Source organism: Eupeodes corollae, chromosome 3, assembly GCF_945859685.1.
Source record: "Eupeodes corollae chromosome 3, idEupCoro1.1, whole genome shotgun sequence".
Classification (NCBI taxonomy): domain Eukaryota; kingdom Metazoa; phylum Arthropoda; class Insecta; order Diptera; family Syrphidae; genus Eupeodes; species Eupeodes corollae.
In genome coordinates this window covers 119,058,197-119,074,966 of record NC_079149.1, presented here as the reverse complement: position 1 = coordinate 119,074,966, position 16,770 = coordinate 119,058,197, and the positions used below count along the sequence as shown (strand labels likewise).

The following is a 16,770-nucleotide window of genomic DNA, read 5'->3' as shown; positions in this document are numbered from 1 at the left end:
CAGACGAGTTATGTATTATGTTCTATTTTTTTCTGTATTATTTAAAGTTTTGAAACATTTTTTAAAGTTTTTAGACCATAACCATAACCAATTTTTTGGAATGGAAACAAAAATAGAAATATCTGAGGGACTTTCAAATACAAAAAGGATTTGTATTCAAATTTTAACCAATTCAAAAGAATTAAATATTTTTGTTCTTACATTTGAAAGTGTTGAAAATTCCATGTCAAAAGTCTGAGTGTTTCAATTGGAAAACATTGGATATTTTTCTGTTTTAATAGGGCTTAGGATATCAGTTAAAGTCGTAAATACCTGCTAACTTTTCGGCCAAAGCTAATTCAATATTTTTTAAAAAAATAGAATATATATAAATGAAATGAGTGAATATTAGATAATATATGCATAGATCAAGTGTATTAATGTGTAATGAATATTACCTAAGTGCAGTAAAAGAACGAAACTCTTAGCTGTAAGGCCAAAGTTAAACTCGAAATTTTACTGCAGAGCAATTCTAGAGGTGAAAGCCCTATATGTATTGCTATTTAAGGGGGTATTCTGGTCTAGAGACATGAATTTTATGTAATTTTTGAAGTGCTGTAGAAAAAAGCAAGCTACAATTTTACCATCAATTTTTTTATACATTATTTATTCACATTAGAAGCATACAAAAAAAAAATAAAAAAGTAAAAAAAAAAAAAAAATTCCGTTAGTTATCAGCTGATAGAGTAGTGCGTCTCAAAAATTTGGTGCGTGACCATACCCACGATTTTAACTCTCCTAGAAATCTGAAATCAAAAACTAAAAAAGATTATTAATCTACAATAATGTCGCAATGTCTGGAACTACGGAAAAGTTACAAACATTTTTTTTTACAAAATGGCGGCTGTCTAAAGAAAAATACAAAAAATTTACCATTTTTTTGAACATTCTTCGATTTGTTAAAAATAGTAAAAATAAAAATTTGGGGATGGCCGTAGTTCCGGACGTAGACAAGTCCCTAAAGAAGACTTTTTTAAAATTTCAAGTAAATCGGTTCGGCAGAACCTGAGAAATCGTGGGTATCAGATTCAAAAAGACAGTTCTGAGAAAAACGCGTTTAAAGTACCCCATTATGTCTTTTGTTCTATTAGTTGCAGCCCAACCGATTTGGATGGCTGCTCAGCAAAATACTTATTTCTCCGAAAATAATTTGAATTTGGGAAAATCCTCTAGTAGACATATTCTTAAATAGTTAAACTATGAAAATATGAAAAGAAAAAAAAATCGATTTTTTTTAATTTCTAGACCAGAATACCCCCTTAAGTGACCAAAAAAGAATCAAAAAGTGATATTTTCACCAATAGTTTTAACGCGCGTCTTTAAATATGGTCCAAGAGAGTTTATTAAATTGCTGTAGCATCAACTTAGAACCCAGAGTTAAAAGAGCGCTAAAGCTTTAGATGTATAAAAGTTTACTAAAGATATGCATTTTTGCTCCAGGAATGATAATTTTTTTGCTGAATTTTTAACGATAGGGCGAAAGTGATCGTTTTAAAAGAGGGGGTAGGTACACCCAAAATTTTGAAATGTTTATTTTCTTTTATGGATATTGAATAATTTTATTTTGTTTATAACGCTTTAACGTCTATAGGCTGGATTTTTTTGGAAATGAACTATACACGATTGTGAAAATTAAGACCAATCTTTATCTTTATTTAAGATAAAGGGTGTCCCAAAATTAACGCAAGATTTGAATTAAATAGAAAACGCCGTTTTAAGTCGTTTTTATTAACTCGTAAGGTACATAGTATAAGGTTATATATGGAGTAACACATCGGACAAATGGCCTCCACGGCTTTGCATGCACATGAGCACTCTTTTGTTGAAATTTTCCATGATTCTGCATAAATGTGGCTGAATTTCTTTGATGGAGCGTTGAATCTCCTCTTTTAATGCACGGGTGGTTGTGCGCTTGTTGACATAGACTTGTGATTTCAAATAACCCCATAAAAAGAAGTCTAATGGTGTTAAATCACACGATCTAGGAGGCCAATTTTGATCACCGAAGCGAGAGAGTACACGACCTGGAAATGTCTCATGCAGTAATTGAACTGTTTCACGGGCTGTATGACATGTGGCACCGTCTTGTTGAAACCACATATTGGACACATCAATATCATCCAATTTTGGCAGAAAGAACTGTGGGTTCTCCGAACCCCAAATGCGGCAATTTTGGCGATTGACAAAGCCATCAAGATGAAAATGTCCTTCATCGCTTAGGATGATTTTGCTCGAAAAATCAGAGTCCATTTGTTGATGTTCAATAATCCATTTAACGAACTCTCTTCTCTGTCCATGGTCATTAGGCTTCAATTGTTGTGTTAATTGAATTTTGTTAGCATGAAGACACAGATCTTTTGAACGGCTTGTTTTTGGACGACCAGTGTGTTTGGCGTCTCCAACGGATCCAGTCTCCATGAATTTTTCAATTAATCTCTTCACAGTTGATGAAGTTAAAACACTATTCGGACCATATTTTGTATGAAATTTTCGAACTGTAGCCGCCAAGCTTTCATTATTTTTGAAATATTCTTTAATAATAAAGACACGTTGTTCTATCGTGTAACGCTCCATTTTTAATAACCCTTTGCTGTTAGCTGTCAAATTGCTTTTTTTCAGGGTTGCCAACAGTTCACTGCACAAATGGCGGCAAATTCAAATCTTGCGTTTATTTTGGGACACCCTTTACTTTTAAGTAATCATAAAACTAATAAAACCAATTGATAGTTAAAAAAAATGAATTCTACAAAAAATTGGTAAAAATAGTATTTCGACTTTAATAACTTGTAAGCCGTTACGTTAATTTAAACTTAGTGCAAAGTAATGTTATTAAGTTTAAAAATAAATCAATTGAAAAAAATGAAAAAGCTTTCATTCTTTCGTTGGTTTCCTATTTTTTTTTTGTTATGCTCATATCAGACTAAAGTGCGAACAAATTTTTCAGATCCTTTTAAGGTCATGTAAACTATGTACTCATCTATAAAAACATTACATCGTTAAAAATCATAAAAAAATAACTCAAAATATAATTTAACTCTGACTTTATAATATTTGTATGAAACTACATTAATTCAAATTTATTGTTTTATCCTTCAATTTAATTTAAAAAAAAAGCGAACAGTTTAATTTTTTTTAAAAACCACTTCAATGTCAATATTGACTAAATTCATTCCACCAACATCCAAAATCTCAAATTATGTTTTAGGATAGAAAAAAATCATTAATTTTCTTTTCCTCATAATCTCTGTAGGCAACCACTAAAGGGTGTTTTGGGTGCGAGTCGAATAGAATTAAAAATAACCTCTCCTATCTATAAAAGAGCATAAAAAGAAGGAAAGACAAAAGGAAAAAAAAATATTATTGTTTACTTTATTCATAGACAAATATTCCGGCAATCTGCAAAATGTGTTTCACTCTTAATCCTCAAACCTCAGCAATCCCAGCAAACTACCTCCAGCTAGGTGGGTTCATACCTATTCCATCCATTTCTATCTCATGATGTCTCACCCCATTGGTCGGTCTTGGCTTAATATGCATTCCCGACAGGATATGAAGTAAACAAACACTACAACAAATACAACAAAAAAAAACATCATCCTTGTTTTACCTCATAGATCCCGTGTTATAGCTTGGAAAGAAGTCGGTAAGCACGTTTGCTTCGCGTGATGTTATCGCTGAATATACATTTTTTTGTTTGTAGGTATAATTTGGACGGCACATTCACAATTCACTTCGTGCTACCGCACCTCACCACACCGCACACAATCATCTCATTCCCTGCATCACTCTGTCCTGTGGCTGTGGTGCTTTTGCTAGCTTTAGCTATCTCCCTCGTTATAAGAAAAGTATGCAGAGCAAACTATTGACTTAGCTTGGCCTCTGAAATGATGTTTTTCAGTTGAACAAATATTTGCTTATTTTCCTGCCGCATGACATAGCATACAGTTCTATTACTCCTTCCTGCCAATGACCTTTTTTTTAAGCTTTTGCTGTATAATGTGGAAGAGCGTGGTTTAGTTGGAAAGTTTGGTCTCAAATTAAATAAAAAACACACGAAAGAAAAATAAATTCAGAAGAAAAAAACTCCTCGTTAACTTTGTTAAGTAAATAGGTACCGACAAAAATAAAAACGCTTGAAAAAATAAAAATTAAAACGTTACAAAGGATCCGCCGCAGTCCGTACTTAAGTCAGTTAAGAGCGGTGTAAATAGCAAAATTTTAACAAAATTTATTTTTGTCATGTTTTTATTTTGAAATTTTCATTTTATTTTTGGTCTTTTTCGTTTTATAGCTACTGAGTTACTTTTTGAATTACGCAAATATGCAATTGCTTGTAATTATTTTAAAATGTCTGTTTATTAACGAAATTTTTTGGTTTCTAAATAATTATAATGAACATAGTGGGTTTCTACTCGGATTAACTTTTTTTTATTTTAATGGAATGATGTAGTTTAGTAGCTTGTTCTTAGGAAATGGGTGACACTACATGTACCTTAAAAGAAGTCTATAATGATCGGTAGAAAATATTGTTTTGGACAAGAGAACGTTTAAATAGGACATAAAGCCTTTTTCTTACACTTTTGTTAAATTCCCACGTCTATAGACAAGCATTTGAGGATAAGATCGTATGTCCATAATTATTGGTACTTAACAAATTTTTGTCATAATGGAAACATTTTTAAGAAATGTGCTGCGTACTTAGCACACTTGTTGTCTGTATTTTTTTAAACACGTCTCTTAATAGTTCAGTGTTTGCTTTTATTTGGAAGAGCTCTTTTTTAATACAAGTACACGAAAATCTCCTAAAAACGAAATAATAACCTAAATTATCAGTGATACCTGAACTGTTTGAGTCTATCGTGTGTAACGTCCTTTCTTTTCACTGTAGTTCAATTATCAGTGATAGCTCTCAACTATAACTGTGTGCGAGGGGTGGAGGGGACCTACCATTTTAAGCCAAATCCGAACGGCTAATTCGAGAAAGCCCTTTTCATGACAAGAATTACTCTTGGAGAATTTGTGAATTCCTCTCAAGAGGCAGTACCCTTGAAAAAACTTTAGATGGTACAGGCAGAAATTAAACCCAAGACCTCTGGCATGACAGTCCAATGCACTAACCATCATGCCACGGTAACTAGCAATAACCAGAAAAGTTTTGTTAAAAAGCATTCAACTGTTATTAGTTAGTTTCACTTTACGTCCTTTTGTTTTGATGTTTTTGAAAAATGTGAACAAGTAGATTCTATCCATACTGATTCCAAAAAGGTATTTGACAAATTGTGTCATTAGATATTACTTTTAAAACTAGCAGATCAAAGTTTTACCGGCTTTTTCATAAACGTGATCTCCTCATATTTGCAAGATAGACGTAATAGTGTTAAATTTCGTAATGAGTGTTAAAGTTTATTTATTGCTAATTCTGGTGTACCCTAAGGTAACCATCTTGGTCCTATTCTATTTGTTTTATTTATAAATAATTTCGTTTCGATCATGGACAATTTTTCTGCCCTAAAGTATGCTGAATTTTCCAAAGAAAATGATCAACTCTACATCTGACTGTCCTGCTCTACTAGAAGACTTTACTTTATTAAGGGAATCGTGAAATAATAATCGTCTTGGTTTGAATGTTGACAAATGTAAAAATATTAGTTTTTTATTACTATTAATATTACTTTTTGTTTTATTTTTATGATCAGTCTTGGAATACGCCTGTGCAGTATGGTCACCACCGTACACGTCACAAGACTCGAAGCCATTTAAAAAAGATTTTTGCATTTCTGTCTACAATCCCTTTCGTTGTTCCATGATATTGATATAATACCATTATTTCACCAAATGATAACATAAAAAGTATAAAACCCAAATTATTGCTTTTCAACAGCCTAGTTTAAGTTTTAGATTTTAAGTATGAATTATATTTATAAAAATTATTAACGTTAGTTTTTTAACAAGTTATAATAATAAATTTTAATTTTTAACGTAACGTTTTTAGTCGAACTCTTACAGAATTTAAAGCACTGGGCCGGGTTTTAATTGTGAATTTGTCATCTCATTAGTTTGTATGTATGCTCTTTGTTGATTACAATTTAATTTTGGAAAATATTTTCTCATAGGACATAAAGAAGTTAGAATTTAGGGCCTATAGGCAGAAATTGAAAATTAAAAACAAAAAAGAAAAGTTAGTAAAAATTGATTTTTGACTCAAATAACTTTTCAAAGCTTTAAAACATTGGTTTCAAACAAATTTTTTTTCTTAATATTCAATAACATTTTATCCAATTTGTATTTGTTTATGTTTATTAGAAATAAAAACTTTTAAGAAATGCTACTAAAATTGGTGAAAATTAAATTTCGAATAAAAATCTCGTTAACCAAAATAGGTTTTTAAATCAAACTCTTTTATCACGTAATTTTGAATTTTTTTAGAATAATTAAACTGATAACTTTTTTAACATAACATAACAGATAATGATGATATTATTTTAAAGCCAGAAAGATTTTAGCATCCTAGCCTCTTTTCTACTCAAATGGTTTGATGCCTTTAGTTTGAATCCTATGTCTTAATCAATCTATCACTTAAGGTTTTTAAGAATAGACTAATTAAAATTGGAAAAAAAATATTATATTTGTCTTTATTTGGAGAAAATTTTACACACATACATACAAACATAGGCATTTTTTTTAATACTTACTTGAAAAATGTTTAGTATTTCATAAATTTAAAAACCAATCTTTAAAGTTGTTATTCTTCACTTCTTTTACATAAACCTTTAAAAACGCTCAATGACTTATGCTTAAATTTTTCTCTAAAGCAAAAAGCCAAAACTGTTTAATACCAGCAATTTTTTCAATTCTGTCGTTCAAACAAAGAATGTTTAGTTTTTTTTAATGGATAAGAAAATGTGATCTTTATAATTTTAAGCAAATATTAAAGTTTGGATTCTAATTCAAGTACATTTTTTATTAACCATGAAATCAATTTTTCACAAAACTTCATATAAAGTCAAATGAAGACTCATAATTCATTTCACAAGTAATTAAGTCTTTCAAAAATTAAGTGAGATACAAAATATATGAGAACTATGCATGTACATATATTTATCTAGATTCTAGAAGATTAAGATTTGAGCCTTACAAATTAATTAAACAAATTATTCCAAGCCTTAAAACAAATTTGAGAATGTAAACTCGAGAGAATTTTTTTTTTAAAAAACCTGATGTTATCAAAAAACTGTAAGGTGAGATTCGATTTGTGTGTTTTTTCATATTTCAGCAAAATTGTGATATTTTTCAAAATCGCTATAAAAATTATTATAATTTCAACTTAAAATTTTCGTAACAAATAAGAATATTTTTTATCAATAATTTTATAGTATGTACCTTAATTTCTGCACTTTTAATATTTCAATAATTTTAAACTTTCGTAATTTAGTTTTAAAAGTTTTTCGTTTTCTTAGTCATATTTACATAAAATTTTGTATTGTTTGATGAGAACAGAGCTCGATTTATTATGCTATCGAAATAGATAAGTTGAAAAACTAAAGTTTCTTTATAAAAATATGGCTACAAAAGTTATACGTTTACTCAAATTACAAGTCCATAAATTCTGCTCATTAATAAGAAATAATTAATTTTAAAACAACAACTGATTTAACGACTTTCATAAATACAACTTACTTTACTACCGCTACACTGCAGAAGGATAACAAACGTTTATTAATATTTGTTCTATATATATTTTTTTTCATATTATTGCTTCTTTTGATATTGAAGAAAAGAAAATCTAATGAAGCATCTGCAATCTTCACTTTCATTAAATTTCTTCTTTTCTATCTTTCATTTTCATCATCTCATCATCAAGGCAAATCCTAACTAGAATATATTTTTCTTTCTATAATTATTTTTCACTTCAAATGCAATAATAAAATGTTTTTATATACATACATATTTACATTTTTTTTAAATGAGCCAAGACGCTTATTAAGCGTGCACTAATTTCTTTAATCTATGAGAAAAAGAAGTAGAAGTAAGAGAAGATGCTTTCCAGAAATTGAGCAAAGTGATGAAAAATAAGATGATGAAGATGTAGACAGATAAGAACAAAATACAACAAATTTGCAGGAAAAAAACTTTTTTAATTGACTGGCAACTCTCCAAGGAGCCAATAGGACAGAGAATGAGGTATATAGAAAAAAAGTTAACAAAAAAAGAGAAGACATGCTTAATACGACCATCTTGAAAATGGGTGTTTATTTCAACGCCAGCCTTGAAATGGTCGCTTGGCAATGACTATGAAGAATAAATATAAATATAAAAGTAAGGCCATCTTCTTTATTTTTTCTAACTTAACACTCTCGCTCCTATCTCTCCTGCTTGCTTGTATTTTATATCATAAGCGACACAACAACAATAACAACAACAAAAACGACGCCTGTCTTTCACACAAAGTACCTACGAACATAATGAATTTTCTTTACTTAGAGACAAGGATAAACTCTTGGAATATCTATCTAGATATTATATTTTCTCCTTATTGTTTTCTTTAGATCTTTTACTTTTTTTTCCTGCCTCTTCTTCTTTTAGTTAGTTTCACTTGAAGTGCTGTGATTTCTTTTGGACATGTCCTTCGAGCAAAACAAAAAACAAAAACAAAAAAAAAAACAACGAGAATGAAAACGAGAAAATAAAAAAATAAGGACACAAAGCAAAAGACTCTCACAACAAAATAAAGTTTAGATTTTATTGTTTCTATTTTAATAGGACTTTATTTTTATTTTATTTTATTTTTCTAGCTGTCTCTTCTCTCAATTGAGTGACAAAGGGGGTTGTTTCTAGATGATGGGAAAAATAAAAAAAAACAGGAAAAAAAGAAAGTATCTTATAGAGAAGGTGTCTTAGTTAATTTCACTTTACATTTTCTTCTTATTTTTTTCTTGCCTTTACTCTTCTTCGATTTTTTTTATTTTTTAAGCACTGAATGGAAACGAATTCAATGGAAAAGTCGTCTTTTAAGTGTCAAACTGACAGGAAGAAGAAAAGTTAAATAGAGAAAAGGAGAGAGAGTAGGAGAGAAAGCGAGTAAGAATGAAGAAAGGACGACACAATCAAAAAAAAAAAAAAAACAAGGAATATAAAAGAAGAAAAAGTAGAACAAGAAAAGCTTCCATCTTATTCCCTTTAGGTGACAATTGAGATAGGCAATTGCTCTAAGCGTTATGTGCTTCGCATTGTTCGCCACTGAATTGTCCTTCGGTGCCTTCTGGCATCAAGTAAATTTTTTTCTTCTATAATCATTTGTGCAAAGGTGTTTTGTGTGTGTACTTTTTTGTCCTTCTCATACATAAACATATATGTATGCATATATTTGTTAATCTTGCGATTACAGAGGTGAAGTTTGAACTTTTTGTTTTCTTCAAACAAAAGGTTTGAAAAAAACTTGCACGATTTAAAAAAAATCATCACAAATTTGCATAAATAAATTAAGTTGTCATGAAAGATTGATTTTAAAAATTTGAGGAAGAAATAAGAAGTACTTTATTTTTGTATATTTATTTTTAATCTATTAATTGTAACTACATTTCAATAAGAAGTGTTTGTTCCTGTTTTCCGTTTGAGGTATTTGAAGAATGCCTACATAAGCCTTATCCTCAGTCATCGTAAGGACATTAACTAATTTTAAGTTTTTATGAAAAATTAAGATACACCAATAGAACTTTACAGGGCTGCACAAACATTGAGTATAAAGGAACAATAATTCATTTTTTTTCTGTCAAAAACTGATATCCCACCAAACTAATTGAAATGGGTACAAAAGAAGTCAAATTGACATAATCGTCCTGGAAGTCATATATTTTTCTGGTTTCAAATTTGTATTTTCAGAGAATTTTTAATGCTCGTATAAAATGTGGTTTTTTTGTGGTGTACGAGTTGATGTCAAAGATTTCATTAACTTGTCATAGGAAGGTTTTGTAAATCGTAGAAATTGTCGAATCCTATTTCTTAAACTGGTTAATTAGTTCCTGATGCGTATGGGAATAATTTTTAAGTTTGTCTTAGAAAATAAAAACATTGGTAACGAGAATCTATTTGAGACTTTAAATTCAAGGTTCAAAGGGAAAGGACAGATAGATGGAAAGAATCGCTGCATCCATTTTTTTGTTTTCAACTTTAAACCATTATTATGTGATTACCTTCAAACAAAAATTTTTAAATTGGTTTGTAGACTCAAATATGCTGAGAAAAATGAACGACAAGACTAAAAAACAATTGTTGTATACAAAATTCTAACGTTTTTATTAAAATCATTCGAACAAGTTTTTCCCATAAATATAAAAGAGAGGACTGAAGTGAATTCAAAGAAAAGGAAAAAAATGGATAAAGCTACAAGTTTTGAATGTTTTCAAAAAATATAAAGTGCATTTTTGACTGTAAATCAGATTACTATCTCTTTATCTATTCTTATATCGATTCTCTCTTCTCAGGAAATATTCAGTTTGTAAATATTTTAATTATTTTTAAGCACACACTTGAAGTATTTTATATTTATGTCTCTATTAGATTTCTTGAATTAAAATATATTGAATGTCAACTGTACACTTGGACGTATACATTCTTTTCTGTGTATGCAAATTGTTGTGCGGATTGAATGAAGCCTTCTTATCTTTGTTTTCTTCACCATATTTTAACAAAAATTGAAGGGAGCGTGATAAGGTTAAGGAAACAAACGAATCAAAAGTTCCTGTAACTTATTTTCCTTTTACGATTATAAAAGATTGTTTCAAAAAAAGCCGGCTTCAAAAATTTTATTTTTAAAATCTGACGAATAGGCTGTTATTTATCTTTGTGAAAGTCATATCAATCAACTAATTTCAAAACCAACCACTTTAGCCTCGCCTCGTGAAATTTGTCAGAAAGTGTCAATTTGAACAACGTGAAAAAGTATGGTTAAGAAACTAAGGTATGTAAAATAGGCTTACTTCAAAAACATAACAAATAACAAAAAAAAATGTTAGAAAAATACGTTCTCGTATATTACGAATGCCCTTTTTTCCCGCAGACCGCCTTTAAGAGCAAAGGTAAAAAGGCAAAATTAACTTTTTCGTAAATATGATTTATTCGTTATTATTTTTTTTCTTCACTTTGTCCATTTGTCACCTTTGTTACCTGTGGGCTCTGAAGGCAACTTGGCCCAAATCAAGTTTTTATTTTTACTTTCTTATTTTTCATTTTTTTATAAGTCTAAAATATTTTTTTCGTTCTCATTAAAATATTACTAAGCCAATTACACAAAATTTAACGGTGAAGAAAAAAAAATACAAGATCCTGGAAAATAGAAAATTAAAAGCGACACACGAAATTGCCCAGTGACGGTGCGGCGCGCGCGGCGGCTGTGGCGTTAACGATAGTGATGTTGGTGGTTTAGAAAAATAACTCCAAAAACATTTTAGATTTAGAAATAAGAAAAAAAGGCCCACAGTCTCCTCAGGGTGATTTAAATAAATAACAAAATATTCATGAAAAAAATAAAGGTCAAAAGATTGGGTGTTTTAGTCGTTGTTTCATATTGAGCTTTGTATGTATAGAAGAAAATAAGGTAATGTGGTTAATTAGCATATTTGTATAGACTTTACGTTTGTAATCGTCTATTTCTTTCTTTTTTTGTATTTTTTTTCTTTTTTGTTTTGTTCTTATAACCGTAAAAAGGTCTAGTGGTTTCAATGGATGTTTCCGTATTTAATCGTCTTTAAAAGTTAGAATTAGATTACTTTATTTTCATTCTTTTGGTTTTGATGTTTTTTTTGTATTCATAAAAAAAGGGGGAAATTTGGTTTTTGGTTTTGAAAGTGATTAAGAAACTGTTTTATTATAAAGTTAAGTTATTAATTGATATTAAGTAAATGTGTTATACTTACAATTTAAAATAGGAATCACGGTACATGACATTGAAAGAGATGGCATAAATGTCTGTAATTATTAAAAGAAAAATAATTTGTTAGTTTTATTTTTTATTAATTATTCTGAGAAATAAATAAATAAAAAAATAATTTTTAACCTATTAACATGAAAAATCAAAAAACGGATAACAGATAATGATGATATTATTTTAAAGCCAAAAAGCTTTTAAATTACATTTGGGTATTAATCTACATCAAAAACAACATAAAAACCTATTAAATCAAAATGAAAATATTTTACTCTTCTCAAAAAAAAATTAAAGCAATCATGATTCCATTAATTTTCCTTATGGTGAGAGAGATTTATAGAAAATGTATTAATTTAAACAATTTTTTTGTTAGTACGTTTAGCATTTAAAACTTAATTGAGTTAGAAAGACTAGATATTTTTTCGAATGTCTTTTTCTTTGTCATTGTGAATAATGTGTAATATTTTGTATGTTTAAACATTGTTGAGACGGAGTGGATTTTTAATTGTACTTGAATTATTCTTAAATAAGTGTTTTCCAATAAGGACATTTTAATAATAATTGTTAATCGCACAAGTTGTGAAATTGCTATATAACACTCCAGAGGATAAATTTGAGTTGGTTCATTTTCAAAATCCTTAAGTCTAGTCGATAAAACGCAAGATTGGCCCGAAACATTGATGCTTGCTATAAAAGTTTTTGACAGTATAAAATTTTGCGTCGTGAATTATGCCTGCCTCTACAAACAAAATTAACTCATTGAAGATAAGTTTGAGAACAACAGTGGCCAAACTATCACTGTTAATGGCCTTTTTGTCGTTTCTGTTAATGGAAAAATTAACTAAAAAAAACTTAAAAAGTCGATTTTTGTGTGAATAATTTTACTTAATTTACTTAAAATATTTTTTTATAATTGCAATTTGAATTTAAAGCAACACCCTGTATCTAAATTTTATCATACTTTTTAAAAAACTAATACTTTATTATACTTTTTCAACAATGTGTAAACAAAACATCCAACATCCAAATCCAAACATTTCACAAAAGTACTTACTTAGTGCAAATGGGTATATCCTTTTATCACACAAAACTATTCACAAATTGTTCTTCCTCAATTACTAAAAATAAAAATCCTGCCTCTCGGTAAAGTTAAAAGAAAAAAAAAACATAAAAAAGAGAAAAATAGTGCACAAAACTTCAATCGGTACAGAACAAAACCTTCTTCCGTTTATGCCGCGCCGCCGTCGAACGATCCTCGTCGCCCTAGCCAAAAAGCACTTCAACCCTTGATATTAATACACCACATACCACCCCACCTAAACTGGTGCAATGTGCATCATGCTTGCACACCGAGCACTTTAGTTGATACTTAACCACAAGCTGTCTCCTTACCTGTCGGATTTTTGCAATGCGAAAATGCACCATTCTTTTCTCTGAAATGGTTCAAAAAAATAAAAAAAAAACAGCACCGCACCGACAGCTAGCGACACATGAAATAAAATAATTTCAAAAAAATACATAAAACCGTTGAGCAACACTATAAATATTTCTATAGAATTCCACACTGCACCGCAAAACCCTAATTAACTGAAATTCACTCCATTAAAAAGGATGCGCACCACTCGGGCAGGCAAAAGTGGGAAATTAAATGAAAGACATAATGGTTCCGCACTACACACAAAATAAAATAAAAAAAAAAGAATTAAATACAAAAATCCCACAAATTTACACTTTTTCCCGGCGTTCCCAACAACCTCGTATACGTTCGTTCAAATTTATCCTTTTTTCCCTTAAAAAAAAGAGAGTTACCAACAAGCAACAAAAAAGAAAGAAAAAGCTTTAAATTTTAAACAATGCCGGCGAAATAATTGCCAACAGAATGGGCCACAACCAGCCAGCTAGCGAGCGATACATACAACAAAAAGTACCACCCGCGAAAAAACAATGCGTTTCGTATAGAGAGTTCGACTGCAAACTGCGGACTACTGCACAATTTAAATGAATAAAAACTGTGAAGCAAACCCCTTTTGTAGTAGATATTATCATCATCCCAGCTAGCGAAAGGGGCTGAATGAGTATAAAACATACAAAGGAATGTGTGAACGCCCACATCAACATCAAGCGCGCCCCCCTCATTCCAGCGAGTCATCATACCATCTACCATCCCAAATGTGCCTTACCGAAACTAATTAAAAAGCATAATCCTTTCTTTGCTATATACGAGTGCAGACACCGAGTGTATAGAGAGGAGGGTGGGTATAGCATTACCCCTAGGTACGGTACGTTAAGAGGTACCGACTCCGGTTTTTGTTGTTTGTTTTGTTTACCGAAACTCTACTAAAACTCAATATATTTTCCAAACTCAGACCGAAATCAGCGTTTTACTGGAAAATTTCGTATTTTATAAATTACAGCAACGTTCTGAACCGGCGACGACGGCCGGCGGTGGCTGCGACGACGATGTAGATGATGTCGGAAGCTATCTACCGCAGATAGATATCTACTCACTTCACTGCCACCGTTCACCGCTGCAAAAGCAAAAGAGTATCTCTACAATGACCTTTAATTATTCGCTGGAGATACATTTCGCTTTTCATGATACGAGCTGGTTGGTTGGTTGGTTGGCTGGCATCCACACCAAAAATTCATCTTCTTGTCTATTTTTGTATTTTTTGAATATGTACCTACCTACCCAAATACCCGCCCCACTGATGGTCGAGTCGTCTACCATCAGATTCAGAGTCATCATCATTCGCATTCCCAACTCAGGTTCTCCCTGATGCCAAATAACAATCGACTGCTGTAGCGGGACTCATGTGGGCGCATTCTTATTAATTTGGGCCTTGTAATAGGGATATGATAGTAATAATTAAAAATTTTAAAATGCAACACAGCACCAGCTTAAAAAGGTAGAAGGCTATGAAAGACTTTTTCTATTGTGATACTTTAGGGAGTTAAAGCAGGGGCTATTAGAATAAAATCGGGGGTGTCGTAGGAAAGAAATTTAACCTTCAAAAAGACCCACTACATTACCTGTTCGGTATTAATAATTTTACCCTTTTAACTGGCTTCTAAGCTCAATCCCAATCTACTTTCTAAAGTCTGTAAGGGTTAGTTAAAAGTTACATAGCAAAAATGAGTTATGCCAGGGCTGTCATATATGTGTGGACCATTCTGTTCAAAAATCATCATTCTGTTATTTACAACAACATCGTTTTTAATAATCTTCAAGATTTCTATTTACATTGATGGTTGGTTCAAGTGAGAAAACAAAAATTAAATTTTTTAAAAGAATTTTAGTATTTGTAGCCCAGAAATTATAACTGCTAGGAAATTAATTTAGCTTCAATTTTATGCAAGACTAACTGAGCTTATTTTAGAAAAAAAATGGTTTAGCATACAAAATATTGTTGTGAGCCAACTTTAAAATATTTTACAAATACTCTGGCTGACATTTTTATAACACTAAAGGGGAGCAATTATGTCATTCATTATTTTAGCAAAACCAGTTATAGCTTTCCAAAGGGAACAGTATCTCGTTCCTGAAATATTCTATAATAATACTCCGATCCTTTCAGTCTTAGCCTGATGTTGTACAGCCTAAAGCCTTATTCAGTAAATGAACTATTTAATACCGAGTTTTTGTTTCCAAATCGTATTAGTAATTTCTTAGATTAGGGCATTCAAACAAACAAATACAGGGTTATCCTTTTTTTCGGTTTCAAATGTAAACGTAAATAAAAAAAGTTTAAAAGTTGACATTATGTGTTAAACACTATATCATTTAAATGATCACCACGCGAATTATTGCAAGTATCGATTCTTTTGAGGTAATTTTCGACCACTTTTTGACACATGTTGGGCGGTATCTCAGCCATAACTTAATCATTGTTGGGTTTTAAGTGCTCAAGAGTTAAATATTCATCTGCATAAACACGGTCTTTCGAGAAGCCAAACAAAAAAATGACAGCAGTGTCAAATCGTATGATCTTGGTGGCCAGTTGATATCGCCACGACGAGAAATTAAACGGCCAGAAAATATCTCTTGCAACAAAGCCATATTCGCTCGAGCTGTGTGGCATCTGGCACCGATTTTTGAAATCACATATTCTCCAAGTCATATTCTCTAATAGCAGGCAAAACAAAAGTCGGTTATTATGTCACTATAACGTTCGATCCCTCTCTGTGCCAACTAAAGTTTTATTCACGGGTACTGCCTCTTGCGAGGAATTGACAAATTCTCCAAGAGTAATTCTTGTCATGAAAAAGTGCTTTCTCAAATTAGCCGTTCGGATTCGGCATTTAAACTGTAGGTCCCCTCCATCCCTGCAATTACTCGCACATAGAAATGGTTGAGAGTTGTAAGTCACTAGGTCCTAGTTCTCTACGGACTGTTGCGCCACCTTATTTTATTTTTAAGGAATCGTTCTCGAAGAAGTAAGGTCCAATCACATTACACCTCCAGAGCGCACCAAACAGTGACTTTTTATGGATGTAATGGCGTCTCTTCAATAACTTGAGGATTCTCAGAGCATCAAATACGACAATTCGTATTTATGAACATACCCATCCAGTGAAAAATGTGATAAGTCGAGGAAGAAAATTTGTATTGAAAAATCGACGTCCACCGCCTCCTGTCGTTATATCACCCATTCGACGTATCTACGCTACGTTGTGAATGGTAAGCTGGTTTCAGTTGTTGTAGGACCTGGCCTTTATATGGATGTAATTGTAGATCCAAATGCAAAATACGCCATAATGTGACGTAAGACAGTTATAATTCCTGACAACGACGAAGAATCGACACA

At 31.1% G+C, this 16,770-nt stretch overlaps 1 protein-coding gene across 1 annotated transcript in view; it reads right to left on the bottom strand.

Moving 5' to 3' along the window:
* The window catches only part of LOC129949774 (uncharacterized), a 156,025-nt gene that overhangs the window by 45,326 nt on the left and 93,929 nt on the right, over positions 1 to 16,770 (bottom strand). The window contains exon 2 of the mRNA XM_056061421.1: positions 11,952 to 12,003. The gene's annotated coding sequence lies outside the window, so the exon portion shown is untranslated. The remainder of the gene's footprint in view (positions 1 to 11,951; positions 12,004 to 16,770) is intronic.